At 31.3% G+C, this 24,586-nt stretch overlaps 1 protein-coding gene across 3 annotated transcripts in view; it reads right to left on the bottom strand.

Moving 5' to 3' along the window:
• LOC146536170 (fibroblast growth factor receptor homolog 1-like) overlaps positions 1–10,552 on the bottom strand; it is a 79,326-nt gene extending 68,774 nt beyond the window's left edge. For all 3 annotated transcript variants that reach the window (XM_085190386.1, XM_085190384.1, XM_085190385.1), the window contains exon 1: positions 10,372–10,552. The gene's annotated coding sequence lies outside the window, so the exon portion shown is untranslated. The remainder of the gene's footprint in view (positions 1–10,371) is intronic.
• Positions 10,553–24,586: the final 14,034 nt, after the last annotated feature.

Here is a 24,586-nt window from a genome sequence, read left to right as displayed (position 1 = left end):
GACTCGACCTCTTCGATCTTAGGTATATCGAAGTATTCATTTTGTGTATTGTAGTAAATTTTAGGTGGTGACAAAATGTAAAATATATATTTATTGATAGTACAATTTTAATGAATCTTCTTCTTTGACCATCTTGAAAGTTGGCAGACAACTTCCCAAACTCTACTCTCTCTACTCTCCAGATGGGACTTTTGTTCCACAGATTTGATACGGTAATATGCCAGGCCCAAATGTCCCGTGCTTACGCAATAGGTTTTTTTTTTTTTTCAATTTTACCGATATTTTTTTCAGCTTTACGCTCCATCCCGCATGTAAGGAATCTAGTGCTATTTCTATTAATCTTGTTACTGAAAAATATTTTTTGGTTTATTTAAAAATATTGTTTAAATTTACTGTTTAGCCTTTAGAGGCTCAACCTGATTTGTTCCCTTTTGCCCACACATTATAGATTACCTGATTTACAAACACTGATAAGACAACGCACGGCGTTGAGTCCCGCGTCCAAGGCCACACACAATGTCTCGAACTTGGCTAATATGAAAACATTAAAATTATAATAAAGTTAATTTATATGAAGAATTTACAATTCAATATATTACGCATTTCCAGGATTTTATAAAATAAGTATTCTTATGCTAGAAAACAACGAAGCTCTTAGAATTAAGCTTGGCCGCTACGATAAGAATATTAACTATATTATTCTTAAGTCTGTAGAATATGAATTTCGCATTTAGATGTTTTTATTATAATTTCGCATTTAGAAGATTGATTTTATTATATTTTTTTTATATCGATCTGAATTATGTAAATTGAACTTAAATAAAAATCTTTATTAGGAACTTAAGTTAGGAATTCTATAATAATCTACAATAGAAGAAATTTTAAATAGAAGAACATCTGATTGTAACACCACGGTTATGGGTTCGATTTTCGGAGGATAGAATTATTTTAATTTCCTCCCTCTGGTAACTAGAAAATGCGCGGCGTTAAGTTCTGCGTCATAATTCAAAGTTTAATATTTATACAGGCAAATTCTATGATATAATAAAAAATATATTCCTAGTCGATACGAGCAAGTACATTACTCCTTATATTATGTCATCCATATTTGTGCAGCTTTGCATACAAATGTCGTAGGAAAAAAGATATTTCAAGATTGATATTTAAATAAGTTTCGGTTGACGTGTTTCCTGACGTAATTGCAATGAGTTTTATTAGATGCATTAGGTATTGGGTTCAAATTCCAGTTTGGAAAAATATTTATTAATATAAATATTTCTCCACTGTTATAAAATATATAATAACTTAATAAGTGTTTGGGCCAGTCGTGGCGTAGGGTCACAAGTGTGCGACTGTAAAAGCGACAGGTTATGAGTTCGATTTCGAGTACCATACGCAATGCATCCAGAATATAAGAATATTTCCAGATAGTGGAGAACCTGCGTACACTATTCTGTGCGGGATTTAACGTGAAGCCAAAAAATATAGATTTGGGAAGTATATTTAGTAGAGATGGAAAAGCTTTGGAGTCAGTTTAGCTGACCGAATCCGTTAGGTACCTGAACGTTAAGAGATTGAATTACGAATGAATGGAATAAAGATTTATGAAGGAAGAGTGACTGATAGGAAAGGCAGAGGAAGACCTTAGTTAACCTTCGATGATATAGAGAAAATGAGCACGGGCGGAATGATTGTAAAATTTTATCAAATTTTTACTAAATAAACACTTTTTATATAAGTTAATAAATTAAAATTTAAAAAGTGGGCGAAAGAAAATGGTAATAAATATTTAACGTATATAACGAGTATAAGTTTATTTTCTTACATCCTCAGAAACATCTATTAGATAAAACATAAGGAATAAAACAAGGAAGCTATGACGTTCACTCGTAGGCATGGGGCCTAAAATAACCATAATTTCTAATTTATTATGCAAACCAAGTCTGAAACGTATGTAGAATATTATATTCTATTATACGTTTAATAATATGTACAATATATATCTACAATACATATAAATTAGGCAATGCCCATGTTTATGTGGTCGCATTAAAATTCAAGGAAACCCATTGAACTTAGAACTTGGAGGACTTATTGTAACGTGTGATGGGAAATATTATTTGTATGCTAATATTGAAATTATTTTATAAGTGAAGGCTCTCTTTGTAATATTAATTTTAACACGTAAGGGCCAGTCGTGGTGCTCAGGCACAAGCTTGCAACTATATTGTGGGTTCGATTCCCACTTGACGAAATAAAAAAACACAGATTTAGAGCTTTTTCGTAAAATATTAATACTTAAAAATAATAACATAGACGATCTTTAAAATTTCTACAATTTCCCAAAAACCAAATACGTTATAATCCATAGATTTATTTCTTTTTTTATAATTTTAATAAAAAAAACATGGAAAAACTTTATTGTAGTTACTTATTAGTAACTAAAGGCACTAATGTACCATTAATTATAAACTTATAAATTATAATTGAAGAGACATTACTATTCCAGTCTCTCCATCACTTATATTTCCGCAATTATATGACAGAGGAATCCAACACAAGAAAATGAATCATATTGTTAAAGCACTCCATACATTCTTAGGATCTCGCGGCCATTTTCCCACAAGTAAATATAATAGATATCTTACAAAAAACAACAAAAATAGTTTTAATTTAATTAACACTAGTTACTTAGGTTCTTATTACGATGGTTGCAGGTTCGATATTTGCTTTTTAGTTGTTTAGTTCGTTAGTTCAGTGTATAGGCTGATGCTGGAACGTCCTGGAGGCAAAATGCTGATTTTAAAATAGCTAAGAGAATAGTTTTAGTAGATTCCAATCTTATCTCGTTGTATTGATTCTTGGGGATTCATTCATTAACATAATTAATGGTTTTCATTTTGGTTTTATTTTACTTAAGTATTATAGATAATCTTTTTTTTTTCTTCATTCATCATGCAGCAGGGTAGGCAGAGAGAACTTAGTGGAAGGGCACTCTGTTCCTCTCTTTCCGTCGAATTTTTAGGCATTGCGTGTTTAGTGGCGGAACTAAACGCCGGGCCTTGCCTTGGTACCAAAGTGAAAAATGAAAATATTTTTAAATAATAATAAAACTCGATCGAACTCTGCCCCTGCGCCACAACGACGAATTTGATGTTTTCGTTGGTTTTTTCTTGTTACAAGATTATTTTTGATTCATATTCTCTTCTCATCAAAAGTAAAGTAGATTATGATATTGTTTTTACCATTGATATCTTATTCGGAGGTCTCTACAAATTACTACCTATAACGTATATATACTACCTATAACAAGTAACCTTCATAACATATTTCTCAATATATCAGAAATATTTTTTTATAAAAATAACAAATATTAATATAAAAAATAATATATACAACTTTTTAAATATTTCATCGTCCGCAAACGAGCTTGACGAACGTAATATACCCGCTATATGACAATTTTGAACCATCCATAGGCCCATTATTTATTATTTATGGATTTTTCTTAAACTTTTCATTCTAAATGTAAGGCTATATTTAAAAATTATGTTCTATATATTTTTTTTTTCATAGCGTTTCCCGAATAGCTGGCATGGGCGTAGAAATGGGGTGGGTTGAGTAGACCGTGCCCATCCCAGAATAGTCTGGTGTAGTCTAGTGGTTCGAAAATTCGATTAAAAATGGGGAACGGAGTGTCTTATCGCTAAGTTTCCTCTGCCTGCTGTGTGTGATAAAGCATAAAGCTGAAAAATATCTCGTTTTTTTAAAGTTGTATAAAATAACTTCTATTTTATATCTATAACGAAAAAGAGGTAATAATTTTATATTAGAATTTTAAAATAGAATTGTTCTACGAATTCCAGACAAAGGAGGTTCATTCGCGGTTTGGCAAGTGCGTTTATTAGACGAACTATATTCTTCTTCGGGTTGATCGCTAAAACTATACTGAATCAACATCCAATTATATTTTATTGTATATTTTATGATTTTCTTGTTTAAGTATATAAGATACGTATAAATTTAAAATAGTAACTCTTAGCTACTTTACCTACATTTACTAATATTATTATTACAAAAGTTGCCAGTAATATAGAAAGTAGGTATTTAGTGTAATTTTTAAGCTTAAAAAAATACTACTTTTTTGTTTTTTTAATCATTTAAAATGTTAACATATCTTCTCAATTTTGAGGAACATGGAAAAAAAGCCTTAACTCGAAACTGTCTATTTCTGTAAACTTTTTAAAATTTTCTTTTAATCTTTAATTTAAACCGTAGCGTATGGCGGTCCGTTCTCTCCGACTACCGCGCTAGGGATAAAGCGTGACGTTAATTAAGTAAATATCTTTAATTTTACATTAGTAAAAATAAAAATGTTGGAGTGCATTCCAGACTATTCTGGGATGGGAACAAAACTCGTTCCCAACTTTCCACATAATTTCCTTAATATTGTGAGTGAGGTTAAAAGTTCTGGTAAAAAAACAACTCATTTTACCATAACTTTTATCTTTTGACCGAAACGAGGAAATGAAAATAATTAATATCCTCGACTGATGATTGAACTCCCAACCGTAGCATTTCCAGTGAAACGCAGCACCGCTACGTCACGACGGCCTCGTTACTTCATAACAAATATTATTTATTCACAATTTATCAATGGCACCCATCGATTCCACCATTTATACCCATTACTTACTCTAATATAGGTTAAAACGCTAACAAACTGGGTTTATAGTCATTTTTACTCAGAACTTCAAGAAATATTTAGCTTTTTATTTCCGTAAAACTTCTTTGATCATTTCTAATGACCGACGGAGTTGATATAGTAGTTGTGATGATTTATCCAAGTTATCCTTATAATAGGAAATGGTTGTTTTTCCTATATTTCAATAAATATTTGTTATTTTTTCTCTATATTTGTACTAAAATCTGGCATTGGTTTTTCCAGTAACCCGCTTTCGAACTTTGATGTGTAAAGTGATCAATTATCACATTTTTTTTCTTTCTATTTAGATAGTATAAACTAATAACGCTATTGGGTTTTCCAAATTTTCAGAAAGGGACCTAGAGTTTTTTTTAGTTTTTTTTTGTGACCCGATTTTATATCTAACTATTACTTATTACTATGAAAAAGAATAAAAATGACCAATATTATATACATTCGAACTTATTAAATATATCTATTAATTATAAATATCATAAAGAATATGTATTTAGTATATTTTTTTATTCATTTAATACGTAGACTTGTACCTAAAAAAATTAACTAAAATTTATCTCCATAGTAATAGGCAAACATTTATTATTCATTTTAATTTATTAGATTAAACAACAAATAACCTAATTAGTGTAAATAGATAACCACAAGTCAAATAAACTACATATTGGCTCATTTGGGAAATATTAGATTAATACTTAGTATGCAGGTTCGATTCCCGTTCGAGGGAATGTTTTTATTAAAAATATTTTTTTTTTACTTTAGTGACAAAAAGCAACAAGACATTATAGATTATAATTAGAGACACTATTAATATCTATTTCTACCCTATATTATAACAGATTTTCATATAATAATTTAACAATTAAGCTTTTAAAATTGTAAATAATAGATAATAGATAAATTAAGATGTCTTTCAAGCAATAGTTAACTAATGTTTTTTGCTGGGGTCCCTACCACGTGTTTGGCACACGTTACGTAGGTAAAGATAGTAGACGAAAGAAAACAATAGACTCGTCTTACTGTTAGAATTATTCCAAATTTATGTTAGTTTTCCTGTTTGTTTTATACAATATATTAAGTTTAAAAATAGATATAATAATAATATAATAATATAATAAAGCCTTTTATTTTCCTATAAACATAAAATTCTACACATTTCACAAAAATAAACATCTTACAAAAATAAATAAAATTTACAGTAAAATTTACTACATACATATTAAATTGGAAATACAATTTTCACATGTTATTATTATTTATTTATTTATTTATTAGTTTCTTTTTTCTTTTTCTTTATATATATACATGTATTTTTTTTTTTTTTTTATTTATTTTTTTTTTTTATTATTATTTATTTATTTATTTTTTAATTTTATTTATTTTAATTATATATAAGCTTAAATTATAGGAACCTCTTGGTGAGTATAGGCCTCCTCCATTTTTCTCCATGTTTTTCTATCCTGTGCTAGTCTTATCCAGTTTTTCCCTGCAATGGACACTATGTCATCTGCCCATCGTTTTTGTGGCCTGCCCACTTTTCTTTTTCCTTGTGGGCCGATCCATTTAGTGGTTTTGAGAGTCCATCGCTGGTCAGTGGATCTCGCGACATGGCCAGCCCAGCCCCATTTTAGTTTTAGTGTTTTGTACAGTGCATCGGTCACTTTTGTCTTTTTTCTTATTTCATCGCTTTTGACCTTTTGGATTTTTCTTAGGTGTAACATGCTTCTTTCCATTGCTCGCTGGCAGGTTTTTATCTTATTCTTTATTGTGTTTGTTACTGTCCACGTTTGGGAGCCATAGGTCAAGCAGGGGAGAATACAAGTGTCCATTATGATTTTTTTCATATTTAATTCATAGTTGCCTTTTAGTATTTCCTTATGAGCCCAGTACTTGTTCCAGGTGCACGTGATTCTTCTGTTGACCTCGTCTTCGTTATTTGTTTTAAGAAATGACACTTGCTTTCCTAAGTATAAATACTGCTCTACGTACTCCAGTTCGACCCCTTCTAGCGATATTTTACTTTTTGATCCATTAGCCATTATTTTTGTTTTGCTGAGGTTCATACTCAATCCCACTAGTTTGCTCTCTTTGTTTAGTTGTGATATCATATTTTCTAATTTCCTGGGAGTCTCAGCAAAGATTGCGATGTCGTCAGCAAATCTCAAATGGGTAAGGCGTTCGTTACTGATAGGGATGCCGTCAGATGCCCAGTTCAGTTTAGAAAAAACGTCCTGCAGAACAGCTATGAACAGTTTTGGAGATAATGGGTCGCCCTGCCTTACACCTCGAGCTATTCTGATCTTCTCGCCTCGAGTTTCTAGTTTAACTCTGCTCACGCTATTCAGGTAGATGTTTTTTATAGTTTTTATTATTCTTAGGTCTATATTACAGTTGTATAAAGCTTCCCAGATAGAGCTATGATAGAGACTGTCAAAGGCTTTTGTATAATCGATGAAACCTATATACAAATTCTTGTTAAATTCTAAGGGTTTCTCCATTATTTGTTCCAGCGTATGGATATGATCTATAGTCGAGAATCCAGGGCGGAATCCTGCTTGTTCTACTGGTTGCTTTCTGTCAATTATTGAGCTAATTTTGCTTAGAATTGTAGATGTAAATAACTTGTACACACTTGATAGTAGGCTAATCGGGCGGTAGTTAGTGATTTCCAGAGGGTCCCCTTTTTTGTATATTAGTATTATGTCTGAATTCAGCCATTGCTCCGGTATCATGCCTGTTTTTAGTACCAAGTTAAATATGCAAGTGAGTGGTCCGGTGAGGAATTTGGCTCCTTCAATTAATACATCACTCTTTAAGCCATCGGGTCCTGGGCTCTTCTCTCGTTTCAACTTTTTAATGTTATCTAAGACATCTTGTTCCGTTATAATAGTCGTTTCTTCGATGTTGGTTTGTAAGCTATTTGAGTGTAACTCTGTGAGCGTGGTTATGTTTTGTGGCTCATGCGAATATAGAGCTCTGTAAAATTTAGTGGCGCAGGCTATTAAGTCTTTTCTTGATCTTGTTTCTTTTTGTTCGTTCTTAAAGCCCTTAATCCAGTCTGTATGAGTAATTAGTTGCTTGTAGGCTCTTTTTGCGCTTCTATAGCGTGTTATGCTATTTTCTATTGTCCTCTGCCTGTGCTGCTTGTAATCGTTTCTTATTGACTTGTTGGCTTGTTTGTAAAGGTTTGATAACTCTTTTTTCATCTTGCGTGATTTGTTTTTAGTTTTTATAAGTTCAGTGCGCCGTTGGATCAAAGCTTTAGTTGTTTCACTGAAAAAATAGCAAGTATGTTCGTTTTTCTTATCGGCATTATCTGATTTTAAGCTGTTTCTTAAGTATAGTTCGAATTTATTGTAGGTTTTTTGTATGTCATTTTCGTCGAAGTTGGCTAGGTCTGTAATGTTCGATTCTAATTTGTGTAGGTATACTTTTATTTCTTCTTGTGATTTCAGTGACGACATTGAATTTCGATAGTTTCTTCTACACTTTTTCGGACTTTTTAAGTTTAATGTTGCTCTAACTATTCTATGGTCTGATGGGAAATCTACATTGCTTAGAACCTCTATGTTTGCAATATTCTGAGGGTTATTAGATGTAATAAAATCTAGTTCATTTTTTGTTTTTTCATCTGGCGAAATCCATGTCCATTTCCGATTGTCTTTCTTTTTAAAATGAGTGTTCATGATGGATAGTTTATATTCAAGAGCATATTGTATTAGCCTTTCTCCTCTTTTATTTCTTTTTCCGTATCCGAATTTACCCATGATAAGGCTTTCGTTTCTTAAAAATAGATATACTATTTAAATATTTTGTTTGTCTAATATATATAATAAAAATATATCATTTTTTCATTTTGTCATTTATTTTTCAATTCATTGCGATAAAATTATTACATGTATACCACAGCTAAGGAAATATATAAATAATATAACATTGTAAACAATTGATGGTTGTAAGTTCAATCTACCTTTAAAATATTTCTATTTCACTAGTTTTTATAAGCAAAGTGACCACACCATAACCACGCAATATATTTAAAAACGACTTGGATAACAGTGATATCCCGCTAGGTTATTTCTGGGCACTAAAAAATAAAAATGAAAGATTTAGTACCAACAAAAAATGAAGACTTTATCCCATTCGTTGTGCCATTAGTAACAAAAACCCATTGTTAACCACGTGTTGCGCTACCCGGGATGCATGCTAAGAACCTCAGAACCTTGGGTTTCCATACTAATATCTATACTAATATAATAAAGCGGAAGAGTTTGTTTGTTTGTTTGTTTGAACGCTAAGATCTCTGGATCTACTGGTCCGATTTACTTTGTTTTTGTTTTGTATGAAAGCTGCATTCTTCAGAAGTGCTATAGGCTATACAATATTACATTACACATATATACTAATAAATTAAAATACTTTCTAATTTGACATGCAATTTATTCTGCCATGTTAATAACAACCGTCGTCGCTACGCGACCGTGTTCGTTACCGCGACATTTTGATATTCATCCTTATGAAAATAAATATAATAGTCACTTTTAGCATTTCATCTAGATTGAAATTATATTTCTATAGAAATTATATTCTTATATTTCAAGCAGGCGTAGCCGCGTCCGGGTCCGCTAGTAATAGATAAACTTTATACTATTATTTATACTATTCTTACTATTATAGATTTACCTAAATAATATTTAGGGAAAATACAAGTCATTTTACTTTTTTTTTTAGCTTTACGCTGTTTGCCACACATAGGCAGAAGGAACCTGGGACACTTCATTATCATTAAGACACTTCCTTTTCCCACTATTTTGTTAATTCAATATTTTGAATTTTTAAAATCAAAGTAAATGTTTGTAAAAGTATAAAAAATTTTAACGTAGCGGGACTCGAAACCACGCCTTTTGGACGGTTTTGAAGTAGTGTAGATTCGAGTATCGCTTCTTACAATTATTTATAACGTTTTCTAAAATAAATATTATTGTTAATTAGTGTTGAATTCGATCATTCAACTTATATTGTCTTAAAATAAGAAGAATTTAGTAGTTTGGCTTCTTTCTCTAAGATGTTTCAAAAAATATAATTAACATTTTAAAATTAAACTAATTAGTTACTTAAAAAAAAACCCAAGATCCATTATTACGATAACCAGGATGCCTGCTAGGAATTTGTAGCCTTGAATTGTTATACGAATTAATTATAAATGATTTATAAAAATTTATATAAATTCAATGACGAATATAAATCAATACCAAATATCAAACCTAATAATAATAATAATATATAGATATAATTATACAATATTTTTTTCTTTTTGTAACCTTTTTGTAATCTATATATTAAAAAATAAACGAGGAATCTAAAATGATAATAAATATATTTTAAATTAATAATATTTCTACATAAAAAAAAATCAACAGCGACTAGATATTTTCAACAAAAATCCTATTTTTTTTTAATTAACAAAGTAAAAACACATGCCAGTAGTATTCATCCCTCTACACATGTGTTTCGAATTCCACAAGTTCCAGCGGAGCGAACAATTCGTACATTTCTAGCTAACTCTGAATCATGTTTTATATGAAACTAATTATATTTTCATACACCGACGTTCTATATTTAATTATACCCTAAAATAACACAAAACTTACCGAGATCGCAGCGAAAATAATTCCCGCGGACACTAAAATGTCACTTGTTAAGTCACTAAAACGAAGCCAGCAATAAGTATAATCACTCACAATGAAGTCACTAAGCACGATTAAGTTCCCGCTAAAACGATAACGATATTTTTTCAGTAAACACAACAGAAAGCACGTCCTCGCGGCTCAACGTTTGAGTTAAAACTGAAGATAATCGAAGCTTTCAGCGTAGCGATGCGCGCGCGCATGTACCGCGGACTCAGTGTAGAGTTCTGTCTCTTTCACTCGTTAACAAGCTCGCGTTTTTGTTTTATATCTGTCTCGCTCACACCTAATGTCTGCGTGGAAATTAAGAAAAGCCAACGTTCGTATTACGTAATTCGTGTGATTTATTCTACTTTCTGATTAATAGTTTTTATGTTTTCGCTTTATATGTTAATGTAGAGATTCAAAGGAACAAGAACAGATATGTTACATAGAATGTATTATTAATAGTAAAGATGTTATTTATGGACTATATACATATATTTTTAATTTTGTAATTTATAGAAAATTATATTTTTTTATTTATTATCTATTTGTAAAATAACTGGGAAACAAAAAAAAACTATTAAATAGCCAAAGAATAGTTTTTCTGCATTGCAAAACAGGTAGAATTCAATTCTTCATTTTTTAATTTTTAGTAAATTTATAGGACATAACGTGTTTTATTTTAGTTTTTTTTATAAAATATCGAAAGCAAGAACTAGGTACTTAGTAGGGAATATTAGTATAATTACTAGTTTCTTCATTTAAGCCGAAGGAATAGTGTAATGGGTTCAAATACCATGTAATACCTACATAATTATTGGGAAGTTATGTGTTATAGCGTCGTTAGTCGCTACACATGAAATTGTTCTTCTCAGAAAACAATTTTACGCTATTTCCCTATCTGCCCACCACGTTCTCACTTCCTGGTTCCGTAGAACGATACAATGTTACCAATGATTATACGCTACAAATACTTTTAATACCTTATTTAAGTACTGCTTAGTGATAAATCACTATTTGTTATCTTTCCCGTGATCTCAATGTAGATATTATTAACCCATCATAATGTATCCACCATATATAGCCTTTTTTAAAAAAATAGATTATCTAAATTTAAAAAAATATAATTTTAGTTTTTAATTTAAATCAGTAGTTTCTAAGCTCGTTCCTAAGTTCCTAAGCTCGCCATACACCGAAGAAGAAATTATATACCTTTTAAAATTGTATTTGAAAATTATTCTATACTTTCGTATCTTAAGTGAAAACACGTTTACCGATTTGAATATCATTGTAAGAATAGTTCTTTTTAATTTTAATATTTTCCATATAATTTTTTTAATCATAACCCGCAACTATGCGTTAAAATTAAGCGAAAAATTAAAAGCGGAGTGTCTTAACACTAACTCTCAATCCTGTTACAACTGGTTAAAACGTGAAAACATAATTATTATAACAATTTTTAATTCATAAAGTATATTAACATCGAAATATACTAAGCCCAAAATAACGCCAAATAATATAGGAATAGACACTAACAGTTCCCAGGTTCCCTTTGCCCTCGCTACGTACGTGATACAGCGGGAACCTAACCTAAAAATACAGGAAAACAATCGTATTTTTATTTACAACGTGACAGAGGCAGTCTTAGTAATATTCTGAACCGAACCCCACATCCATCAATCAATCGAGAGGCAATCATTGGCAAACGAATTTGTTCGAGTCGATGTACGATCAGAAGTATCCGTTTCCTGTCTAGAGACTAGGCGCGTGCCGGCTTCGGCTAAGGAAGTTAATTTTTAACTTTATATTATTGTTTTAAGTATTTGTTGTTTATGTCTTTTGTTTGAGAAGGGGATTTTTTTGAAAGGAAATATTTTTTTGAAACGTTTGAAATTGATTAATTCTTTTTTTAATTTCTTCGTGCGTTTCGTTTTTTTTTTCAAATAGCAATGTTAATAATGTAATGTTTTCTGAATTCCGCGGAGAGTCATGAAGTGAGGTGTCTTAATGGGAACAGAGTGTAACATTGGGTTCCCAGGCACCCTCTGCCTGCTATATACAAGATACAACGTAAAGCTAAAAAAAACATACATAGGAAAGTTCAAAACTTTCCTCTATCTTGTTAATTTCAATATATACTTAATATGGAACTTACGACCCAATAGTAAATAGATATTAAGATAAATCTTAATAAACATATCGACGATACAATCGATATCATCTAACGTACATCATTTCTCGAATTGATTAGAAACGCCCATAGAAATGTACGGTGCGGGGTACACTCGTTATGAATGAAACTGTTAATGAAATCTTTATATTTATCAGCTTCACGCTTTATCCCGCATAAAGCAGGTTAGACAAAAGAAACCTAGTGTTAATACCTAGTTGTAACTCAACACCGCATTTTTCCTTGTTACCAAAGCGACGACAGGAATATGTTAATAAGTAATCATTCATTTTTCCGAACTGCAAGTGCCACTGCTATACGACTGGCCTTAGATAACAATACAATTATAGATATGATTTTAATTACTTCTATTTCGACAATGAGATTTGGAATGTCTTAACACTAACACTCGCGCGCGACTCTCTTACGTATCCCGCACACAGCAGGGTAGGCAGAGGGAATCTAGTGTGACTCTCCGTTCCCCACTTTCCACCGAATTCTGGAGGCATTGTGTGGTGGAACTCAACGCTGCGCTTTGCCTCGACACCAGAGCACAGAAATGAAAATATAAATTTAAAGAAATATTTAATTTCTTCGAATGGGGATCGAACCCACAACTAATGGATTTTAGTCACACTTAGTGGACTTAGGCGCCACGACTGGCCTCAAATCTATCTTTCTTTGAATAGAATCCTAATAATAAATAATAATATTTATTCTAAGTCGAAACTTTTAGAATCAATAAATAAATCCAACATTATAATGTTTACTTAGTAAATAAGAGGCTTTGAATGCTAAGTAGGTACCTACTGCATAGTGAATGCCATATTCTGATTTTGCATACAGAGTTAATATGGAATAAGGACTTGCATATCTAAGAATCGAATTGACGACCCATTCTATCATAAATATGATATAAAATCATTGTTTATACACTACCAGGAAATAATGTTAAAATTAATATACGTAAGGTAGACTTAGATTAGACTTAGACTTGATTTAGCTATATAAAAATACATATTTTATGTTTGTTTTAGTGGAATTTGTGAATGTGAAATTTTGAGAAATTATGTTGAAATTTTAGACTCTTATAGTATTTTATATATTTTTCAGCTTCACGATGTATCCCGCACATAGCATTGTAGGCAGAGGGAACCTGGGTCAACCTAGTGTTAAGTCACTCCGTTCCTATTAAAACACTTCTGTTCCCTATTTTCCGCTAAATTCTGAACACATTACGTATTAAGTGGAGGAAATCAACGCCGCACTTACCTACCTCGTCTCCACCGGTTACCGATCTCGTTACCAGAGGAAGAGGGGGGAATAAAAATATTAAATATTTCATTTCCTCGAATGGGAATCGAACCCACAACCTGTAGTGCTTAAATATGCACTTTTTTTAATTATAACTCGAAATATCTTTTTATTACAGAAAGTTAATTGCTAAGTAAATATTATAAAGTTCAATTCAATTTCATTCATATTAAACAAATTCTACACAATTAAAATTTCACTCAGCTTCCCCCTACTTCCCACGATTAATAAATAATTTAAAAACGCCATATATATTCTCGTTAACTATATGTTTTTCATATAGAAATAACATATAAATTTTAAATGTAAAAGATATGACATATCTATATCAGGTCCCATACGTTTCTCACCCACACAGTATGTACGCTTTGTTCATCTCTTTGTCTCTAATATTTATTATACGAAGTTGCGCCTTTTATTCTTTTTTTGGTTACGTGAGTCGAGTGTTTTTAACTTTAAAATAGTGTTTTTAAGTATAAAATAAATGTAATTTTTAAAGGTTAAAATTTTACTATATAGGTATTTTGGTTATTTATGTCAAATTATAAACAAAAATATATTTTTCAACGCGATAGGTTGGGTTCGATTCGAACTCGAAAAAATTAGATATTTAACAATTTCAAATCCTCGTTCTGGTAACGAGGCTAAGCGCGGCGTTAAGTTCCGCCATTCAACACGCAATGCCTCTAGAATTCAGTAGATAGTGGATGATAAAAGTTAATCCTAGGTTCCCTTTCTTCCCCTACAAAAAAAATAAGCTAAAAAATAAAATAAAGCCCACACAAAAGACCTAGACTCACTAAATACAACACCCACGATCGAACAAGTCAATAGATTCATTAAATATTCAATATAGAAAGGAGCTAACCCTAGATTTATTGCATTTACTATTAAATCGGTACATCTACCATTGTTTGTTCATTGTTTTGCCCGACTTCTAAGAAAGATTATTTAATTCATATTTGCTTTATTACTTTCTGTTCTACAATGTGCATTACTATTCTAAAGGTTGTAATATATTTTAGGTGACGTTTTCTAACAACAAACTTTGCAAATCGTTGCTTAGCAACGGTCGCATCGCAACGGTTGTTATTAACATGGCGGAATAAATTGCATGTCAAATTAATAAGTATTTTAATATATTGGTATATATCGAAAATACTACAGATATGAGAAAAAAAAGTATCCTATGTTCATCCCGAGACCCTCAAGTATCTCTACATGAGTATTTTCTCACAATTAAATTAGCGGTTTGGCCCTGATTACGTAAAAGACAGACAGACAGACATTCAAAGTTACTTTCGAATTTATAATATAGGTATGGATGGTATATACTGTATAATTTTACGTAATAAAAAGTCGTCGTTTAGGCCGTTGCAGTGCAGAGGCATAAGCGTGCGACCGTAAACACGACGGTTGTGAGTTTAATTCCAACTCGATGGAATATTTAATATTTTCATTTATTCGCTCTTGTCATCAGGCAAAGCACGGCGTTGAGTTCCGCCACTCAAGATTATTAACAAAACATAGGTTGTTACAAATGAATAAGAACTTTAACGTAGCTCGACAAACACGTATGTTCTCGTCCACAAGTGTGACACATTTAAAAAAAAATTATTTTCTTTATACCGAATTAAAATAGTGGCTGACAGTACCTTCTTCCTATCTTTTTACAAAAATCTCCAAATTTCTTAAATAAAAATATTTTCAGAGATTTTTTTTATCCTTTGCATTATAAGATTAAAAGTCAATAAAATTAATTCAGAATGTTGTTATTGCTAATTAATTTAAATTTTTACTATATCTATTTAGTAATATTAAAATTATTCTTCATTTATTTTAAACTCACGACACACGCACTTTTACCGATTTCTTAGAACATTTAATAAAAAAAAAAAACTTAACAATTCTTTTAATCACTACCGAATTGTCAAACCACTTCGGGTTCCGCGGCAGCACACAAAAGGGGAACCGCCGTAAAACCGGACGTAGAGCCAGCATCCTAACAAAATATAACTAATATAAATAAATTAATCTTTTCGCGGCGACATTTCGACACGAATAGGAAATAAGCTCGAGGAAACTATTAATTGTTAAAAAGTACTTTGAACGCGTGCGCGCGCGCATCCGCCTTATCGTCTTAGGCTTGTATCGGGTTTTTTCAAGTCCCGATATAGAAACTATTTTTTTTTTCGACTTCGTATAGTCAAACGTCGGTTGAAATAGCTAAAGCCAATTCTTAATGATGTCCTGTGAGCTACTGGTGCGTGGAGAATGATTTTTGTTAATATCTCCATGGAATAAAATACCGGAAATATGTAATTTTCAGTGATTTAAAGTTTAATTTTCTTTAATTTTTTATATTAAAAATTATATTATTAGTTATAGGTTGTGAAATTAACTTAAGCTGAAATTTATAATGCAATTGGAAAATATTAATTTACATACTTAATTAACTTAAAGCGCTGGGCCACATGGGTGTGTTGGTAAACGTGACCGGTTCTATGTTCGATTCCCACTCAAGGAAATAAAATATTGAATATTTTAATTTCTTCGCTCTGGTATCGAGGTAAAGCAAAGTAAGGAAAAGAAGTTTCTTAAAGGGAACGGAGTCTCTTAATACTATGTTCCCAGATTACCTCTGCCTAACCTGCTATGTGCGGGATACAAAGGGAAGGTATAAGCTATATATGGCAGTCATTGCTAAATGTAGAAATTGCATTACCTATTTTAAATTTGTTTTTAATGTTATCTTTACAAGTTATCACACAAATCAAGGTAGAAAGAATAGAGATAGATAAAATAGAGAAGAGAATTTGAAATATTTTACAGTCCACGCTTGTATCCCTATGCGACTCCTGGCCTCATAAGGCTTATACCGTTTTAAATCAAATTATATCAATCCACCATGACCACTTATAATTATAACTTACAAGATATAACTTATTTAACCCCATTAAGTACAGAAAAATAATCCATTTCCACATTTCTATGCATGTCAAAAAGCTCCCAATACGTTGTGACAGACAGACAGGCACGCACCGTAGGAAGTCATTAGTTACGCGTTACGCGGACGCTACCGTGTACAGTCGGCAAAATAAGATTTTATAATGAAAAATATAGCATTATAACCTTTTTTTATTAATAAAATATGATTTAAAATCCCCTATCAAGCGAAATTACTTGAAAATAATGAAATTTAAGATTAATTTGCTAAGTGATAAAGAAAAAACACTTCTATGTAATTTGTAATTCAGTTGAGAATTGTATGAACGATAAAAAATGTGATATTACAAATTATTAACGCATGTATTTCTATTATAATAAGATTTATTTTCCTGTAATACTTATTTTCGAAAATTTTCAAAAATTATACTTATTTAGGAGTAATTGGCTATAAAATTGTTATAATGTCGTTAACACAACGCCTACGATAATCGTATAGTACGTGAGAAGTACTTATAATGTAATTGCATATATTCGTATGTAATTGGTTCCCGTGCAATTTGTATGACGTTTATGAAAAATTACTATTTCGAAATATCATCGGCATAGTAAGATTTTTTTTTTAAATAAACAAAATGTCTTGAAAATTTTATCATTTTTGATACAGCCAAAGTAATTATTTTAATTAAATATGATGATTTAGTTGCAATTTTATCCATTTTATATTTATGAATTAAGGTATCAGGATATATGGTAGGCAGAGGGTTCCTGGGAACCTAGTGTTAAGACACTCCATTCCCATAAAGACACTTTCATTATCGATCCCCGATCAGCTTCAATGGATATTTTCCAAATCTTTCAAAATCCTTAATTTTTCTAACTGACAACCAAACCTAACCTTGGAACTACTAGCTTAATTAATAAAAGATCATCCAAACACATACAAATAAGGTTTGGTGCGCATTGCATAACAGTGACTAACGTTTTTGTATGCAGCTAGTGCATTCGATAAGGAACGGCCTTCAGCTAGATATACATTCTTATAGATTCTATTATATTTTGTATTTATATCTGATCAAGTAATCGATTGTGTATAACTGATATGGAGAGAGGTAGCGCAGTGTAGTAGATGTCGTCGATTGTAGGTTCGATCCCCACTTGGGGAAAAGATTGTATTTAAATTGTTATCATTTTCTCGGTGTAGTAGACAAAGTGCGATGTTAAGGCCGCACTAAGAACCTAAGTTTTTCTTCCATTATGGCAGCGGATTTCATTTTCTTAGTTATTTAAATTGGCTATCCTATAGCATATTTATAAGGAAGAGCCAATTTGGAAATAATAATAACTTTACATGTATTTACATTAATCTAAAATCCTACGAAAATGGAAAAGATCGGGAGTTTACATCTTACATCTTAAACTCAACACACATAAGCATGTTTGTGGCAAGTGAATTATTATTTATTAATATATCTTCGCCCAGGTAACAAGGCACAGTGCGGCGTTGAAATCCGCCATTCAACACACAAAATACGGTGGAAATTGGGGAACGGAGTGTCTTAACACAGGGTTCCCCCTGCTTACCCAGCTATATACAGAATACCGGCTTAAGCTAAAAATTGCATAAAATAAATATGTTTTAGCAAGTATGATGAAAATTCGAGAAAACATCCTAAATTTGTCGCGGCTATTTCTGTATGCGAGGAAAGGGAAGTGGGTCATAGCTTGCATGTCTCGTTACACTGACAATGTTACTGATGATCACAACTAAATTTACAGGAATAAGTAAATAATGAAATTGTAATAATATTTGAAATTTAGGATGCTTATAAATTTTTCTTATAATAACTGGAGAAATGTGGAAATAACCAAAAATATGATTTTCTTTTTCATCTTCATCGAAAAACAGTCAATAATAACTCGAAGTATGGGCAGAAACAGTTATCTTTGAAAATAAACCACAAAGTAGAGAACAAAGTGTCTAAACACTAGGTTCCCTCTGCATCCTTGCTATCCCCGAACTGTAATTGAACCCACAATAACAAAACCCTTACCAAGACGTAAAATCTATATACTCGTATATAAAATCGAAAGGTCACTCACTCATCACGTAATCTCAGAAACTACATGTGCCAGGAATCTTAAATTTTGCATAGGAGTTATTTATAGGACGTAGGTGCTCGCTAAGACGGGAATTTGCAATATTCGACTTCTAAGGGGTTGTTTCTGGGGTTGAAAGTTTGTATGAAACTTCGTTACTACAAATGCTAGGAGTCTCTAATTTTGCATGGACATCACTTATGCCCTATAAGTGACGTCCATGCAAAATTCGGTAGGTACTCATGGAGACAGAAATTAATAATAACGTAGTTTCGCAGACGAAGCCGCGGGCAGGCCGCTAGTATATATATAAAAATAAAACTTACGTTCGTTTATCCGCCGCAAGCTTCGCCTTTGACCGCCACTTTACATGCCAGTACTGTACGCTATTAAGCATTTATCTCAAATTCACATCTCGATTTAAAAACAATTCGCATATCGAAGAGTGAATACTAAATTGTATGACAATGGTTATTTTTTTTTAAATTTTCGACACCGGAACGGATTTACAACCGGGCTTTTATATATATATATATGTTTTATAGGGCATTGTTGTCTGTTTGCAATTATTGATTTTGCGGAATATATATAAAATCCTTTATATCTTTGCTAATGTTTTAAAGCTAAAGAGTATGCTTAGTTCAAATGTATCTCAGGAAGTATAAGTTCAAATAAAAGACCAGACTGTGCCACTGTTAACATGACAGGTAATGGATTCGATTCCCACTCGAGGAAATGAAATATTTAATATTATAATTTCAAGGCAAAACGCTGCTCTAAGTTTCACCAGTCAATTCGCAATGCCTTCAGAATTGAGCGGAAAAATTGTAAAAGAAGTATTTTAATGGGATCGCAGTGTTTTAACTCTATGTTCCCAGGTTCCCTCAGCCCACCCTGCTTTGTGCAAGAAGCCGTAGGTGATAGCTAGTTCAAATACATTTACAATATTAACCTCTTATGTAAACACCGACAGTTGTTTCAAACCTCATCAATTGGCTTGTGATCATCTTAATCGGCCACAATTGGTTACTTGCTTCTGGGAACGCTTATTGATGGCCCTTGACTTCTGCGCTCTGGTCTACGGTTTAACGTGGAATATATTATTTTTATGTTATGAAGTAAATAGAGTTAATATTTTTTTTATTTCAAATTCTCCGTTTACATTTTAAGTTAGTTGTCTCAGACAGTGATGGTTTGTATTAAAAATTCTTTTTTGAGTTGATATAACTAAGAGCAAGAAAACAATGAAAAATGTTACAAAATGTTAGTTGGTCCCATTTCATCACGCGGGCGAAGCCGCAGGTTAGTAATCAAGCCAGTAATCGTGTAGTAAACACGACAGGTTGTTGATTCGATTCCCATTCGAGGAAATGAAATATTCAATAATTTACCTCTTACTGTAATAGGAACTCTACATGATAGCGTCCTAACGAAATTTCACATTTTCTCGATCTGCGGCGTCGGATTCGGAAGAAAGTGGGGAATGGAGTGTCTTACCACTAGGTTCCCTCTGCCTACCCTACTGTGTGCGGGATACGGCGTGAAGCTGGTTTATTTATTTGATTTCTTTCTCGATTGCATCATAGAACATAAAATATAATGGCCGGTGGGACGAAAACTATAAACTAGATAAGTGTTACTGGATTCGGGAAGCGTGTCAACATGATTTGTCATTATTTCTTTTTTTTTATTGGGACATAAACTAAATGAATCTGTTTTGATATAGTTTTGCATGTTTCCCTAAATATTTTTGGTGTTTTTTTAAAATAGTTAACTCTTAAATGAAAGTGTTTATACGTACATTATTACGGTTATGCTATATTTATTATTTATATTATATAAAAATAGTAGAATTTGTTTAATATTATGTTTAGCAGAGAGCACCTGGAAAACTAGTATTAAGATACTCCGTTGGCCAATTTGTTAGTTGGAAACGTAAATTTTAAATATTTAATTTCTTCGAATAGGAATAGATCCCACAACCTTTCAATTTAATATTAATAAATACTCATATTGAACAAATGACTTCAAAAAGTAAAGCACATTCCTAGGAATGCTAAATATATTAATACTATAGCTTATTTTCTTCTGTATACTGTAACGATCTATCTATTTTAAAAATTATACAGCCAAACAAATAAAGATATTATACATATTTTATGTCTTAATTTTTTTTATATAATTTTTTTTATTTGTATTTATATTTATATAGATAGGTAGCTAGTCAGCAAATCTCAGTGAACTAGATTACTCTAGGCGATTTAGTACAATGCCAAATAGACTCCCGTATCCACTTGACCCAGCCATTACACCGATTGTGCGTCATATACGTGATGTCCAACAGAAAATGTCGATAAACAGCTAAAATAAATTTAAAAATAAGTAAAATAAAACTAAGAAACTCTCATACATTTCGTTTTGATAAGTAACTCTCTTAGTTTCCGCGCAGTTAGCAACACTTAAAAATGTTATATTTGTAGAAACTCTAACACGGTGTCGCTTACTTTATGTTACAGTCAAAGGATTTTTTTTTAATATATCTTTTAATTAAAAGTATCCTATGGTTTTTCTAATACCTCTAATAATATGTGTACAAAGTTTTATAAAAATCAGGAGATTCATTTTGGCGTCAAAGCGTAACAGACAAACTTACACTTACATTTATATTATAAGTATGGTATGATGAATAAAAAAATTCATCTCCTGCATTATAATCACTTTTTACGTTTTACATAACAATTAAAATTTTATCTCTAAATATTTACTTTATACTATAATGTATATACAAAGACCTGTTACTAATATTTTCCATATCAGTAATGACCTTAAATGTATTTACTGTTACAACAAAGATTAAAGGTCATTTATACTAAATCTTTGTTTTCTTTAATTATAAGTAATGATAGTTAAATAAATATTAACCCTAGTTCTTGTTACATAATATTGTTCTTTACATTTGTAATTCTAGTGATAAGTCAGTCAACAGTGCAAATCTTTTTTACAAGTTACAAAATATCTCGTACCCTAAACATAGCAGGGTAGACAGAGTAAACTTGGAAACCTAGTGTTAAGATACTCCGTTCCTTCGTATTCTGGAGGCATTGCGTGTTGACAGGAGAAACTCAACTCGCGTTGCCCCGATACCATAGTGAGAAAATGCAAATATTTCCTATTAAAATTTTTCTACAATTACATCGCCCGATCTTCAATTCTTTATTATACTATCATACTAAAAGTATCAGTTACCACGGTACATACAAAAATTAATTGATTATATTATTCTACGATATAAGCACATCACTATCCCCGAACCCCAGTGAGCGTTACAATCGTTATTCAATTGTCCATCTCGTATTGTCGACCAATGATACCTATTTTGTTACGTGAGATTAAGACGTTTTCTCGCACTAATCAACTGACCTTAGGTACATCCCTATAGGCGATTGTTTAATAAATCACTTTAACCATTCGTTTTAACTGTGGGATGGAGATAATCTAAAGATTTTATCTCATATATTTCGTTAAGACATATTTGAAATAAGGTTGAAATAATTGTATGTAAAATATAGAAAATAAAGTATAATAAAAATTATGTAAAATCGTCAAAATCAGATCAAAATTCATAATTATAAAAAAAATTATTAACTTTAATATATTTTTTAAATAGTACTTAAAACTTAGCTGAAATATAAGTTATAATAAAGTTTAATATTTTGATATCAAAGAGATATCTATCAATGATTAATATCTTCTTTGATTTCTATTTAAGATTTAGTATATTTTTTCTCACACTTATCATCTGACCTTAGGAACATCCCTACAGGCTATTGTTTTATAAATGTACATGTGGGATGAAGATGATGTGAAAATTTTATCTCACATATTTTATTAGGTCGGCTACGCACGGTACGGTGCGGTAAGACAACCGCTTATAACTGTAACGGAATGGTTGTAGGTTCGATGCCCACTGGGATAATTATATGTAAATTATTTTAAATTCCGCCGCTCTGATATAAGCAAAGCGCAGAGTTTAGTTCCACCATCCAACACGCAATGCCTTGAAAATTGGGAGGAAAGTGGGGTATAGAGTTTTTTAGACTATGGAATATAGAAAATGGTTATGGGTGCAACTTTCATACAGAAACATCACTCATTTTCTATGAATTGAACTGCAAATATATATTTATAATTATTTTTCTATGACATATATATAAATTTTAACTTTTCGGATTTTCCTTTATCTGTAATATAAAATTCCACTACGTGCAAACTGTCGTAACTGTAGGTCCACGGGAGTAATCTATAGGTTTTGATTACGTGGTGAATTTCGTACAAAATACAGCAAAATCGATGCAGCTTAGAATTTTGATTTTTTCTGTGCTTCAAAGGACCAAATACTGAAATATTTTATATTAATTTCAGTTTGATACTCATTCTTGAGATAACACATCTTAACAGACGGACAATAAAGCGTAAATAAACGTTGTAAACTTAAAAGTTTTTTACTCGTTTTGTTGTTGGGTCTCCCAACAAACCTTTTGAGATACATAACCCTAAAAAGTATATAAAATGCCACAGATTTAAATACCGTGTCCAGTGGAGTTATCTTGTTATACCATATAGAGACGTGCTCGTACGTGCTACGACTATGTAAACCAAGCCAAGGGGACAAATAGAAAAAAAAGTTAATTCGCTTTTACGAGTACTCCTATGGCGACGTCCGTATCGGAATGATCGGACAAATTAACTTCCTTAAATATTTATCGTCCGTATTTTTTACTTATATGAAATTATTTATATAATAATATATAATAATTTTTGTTGTGGGAATAAAATGTTGAAAATTATTTTATAAATAACATTTCTTCTTATAGAATCCTTATGGTTACTAAATTTGGGCAAGGCTTTGTAAACAACTTATTTAAAAGAATGCAAACCAAAGGAAAAAGTATTAATATTTCAATAAAAATTTGTAGAGGAAGTTAATAGTAGGTTCAAATACTTAAAAGTTAAAATACATGAATTACACTATAGATTCATAATGGCACAAAGTGTTCAAAAGTGTTCGCAACTTTATATGATAAGTTTATGGATTCGAATCCCACTCGTCAAAACATTTTTCTTTCTTTTTACAAATAAATAAATTTTAAGCAAAAAATCATTTTTAGAAAAAGCTTTTATTTAAACGCTTTAAAAAGGAGAAAATAAAATTTCTCTTTTAAATTTTAACTATCAACTCATAACCTCATTGTACACAATTTATATGATCATAAAAGCTTGTCGCGCGATTTACTTGTGTAACTAAACTAGTACTAATTTAATTATGTAAAATCTGATAAGTTTTAATTTTTAAAGTTTCAATTTAATTAAATATTGATTAACGTGACAAGCTTTTATGATCATATAAATTGTGTACAATGAGGTTATGAGTTGATAGTTAAAATTTAAAAGAGAAATTTTATTTTCTCCTTTTTAAAGCGTTTAAATAAAAGCTTTTTCTAAAAATGATTTTTTGCTTATAATTTATTTTTTACTTTTTAGTTACCACTGGCTAGGTTTCTCACACTAGAGACATGTACCACGATTCCTCTTCTATGGTTAGGAATGCTGTTGGCGACACTAGACCCTTCCCGATTACAGTGGGGGTTCACCAGGGCTCGACTC

Source organism: Heliconius melpomene, chromosome 9 (genome assembly GCF_056956725.1).
Source record: "Heliconius melpomene rosina isolate 202511_hmr_F chromosome 9, ASM5695672v1, whole genome shotgun sequence".
NCBI lineage: Eukaryota > Metazoa > Arthropoda > Insecta > Lepidoptera > Nymphalidae > Heliconius > Heliconius melpomene.
Note: the sequence above shows the minus strand (reverse complement) of the source record. Positions and strands in the feature narration are given on the sequence as shown.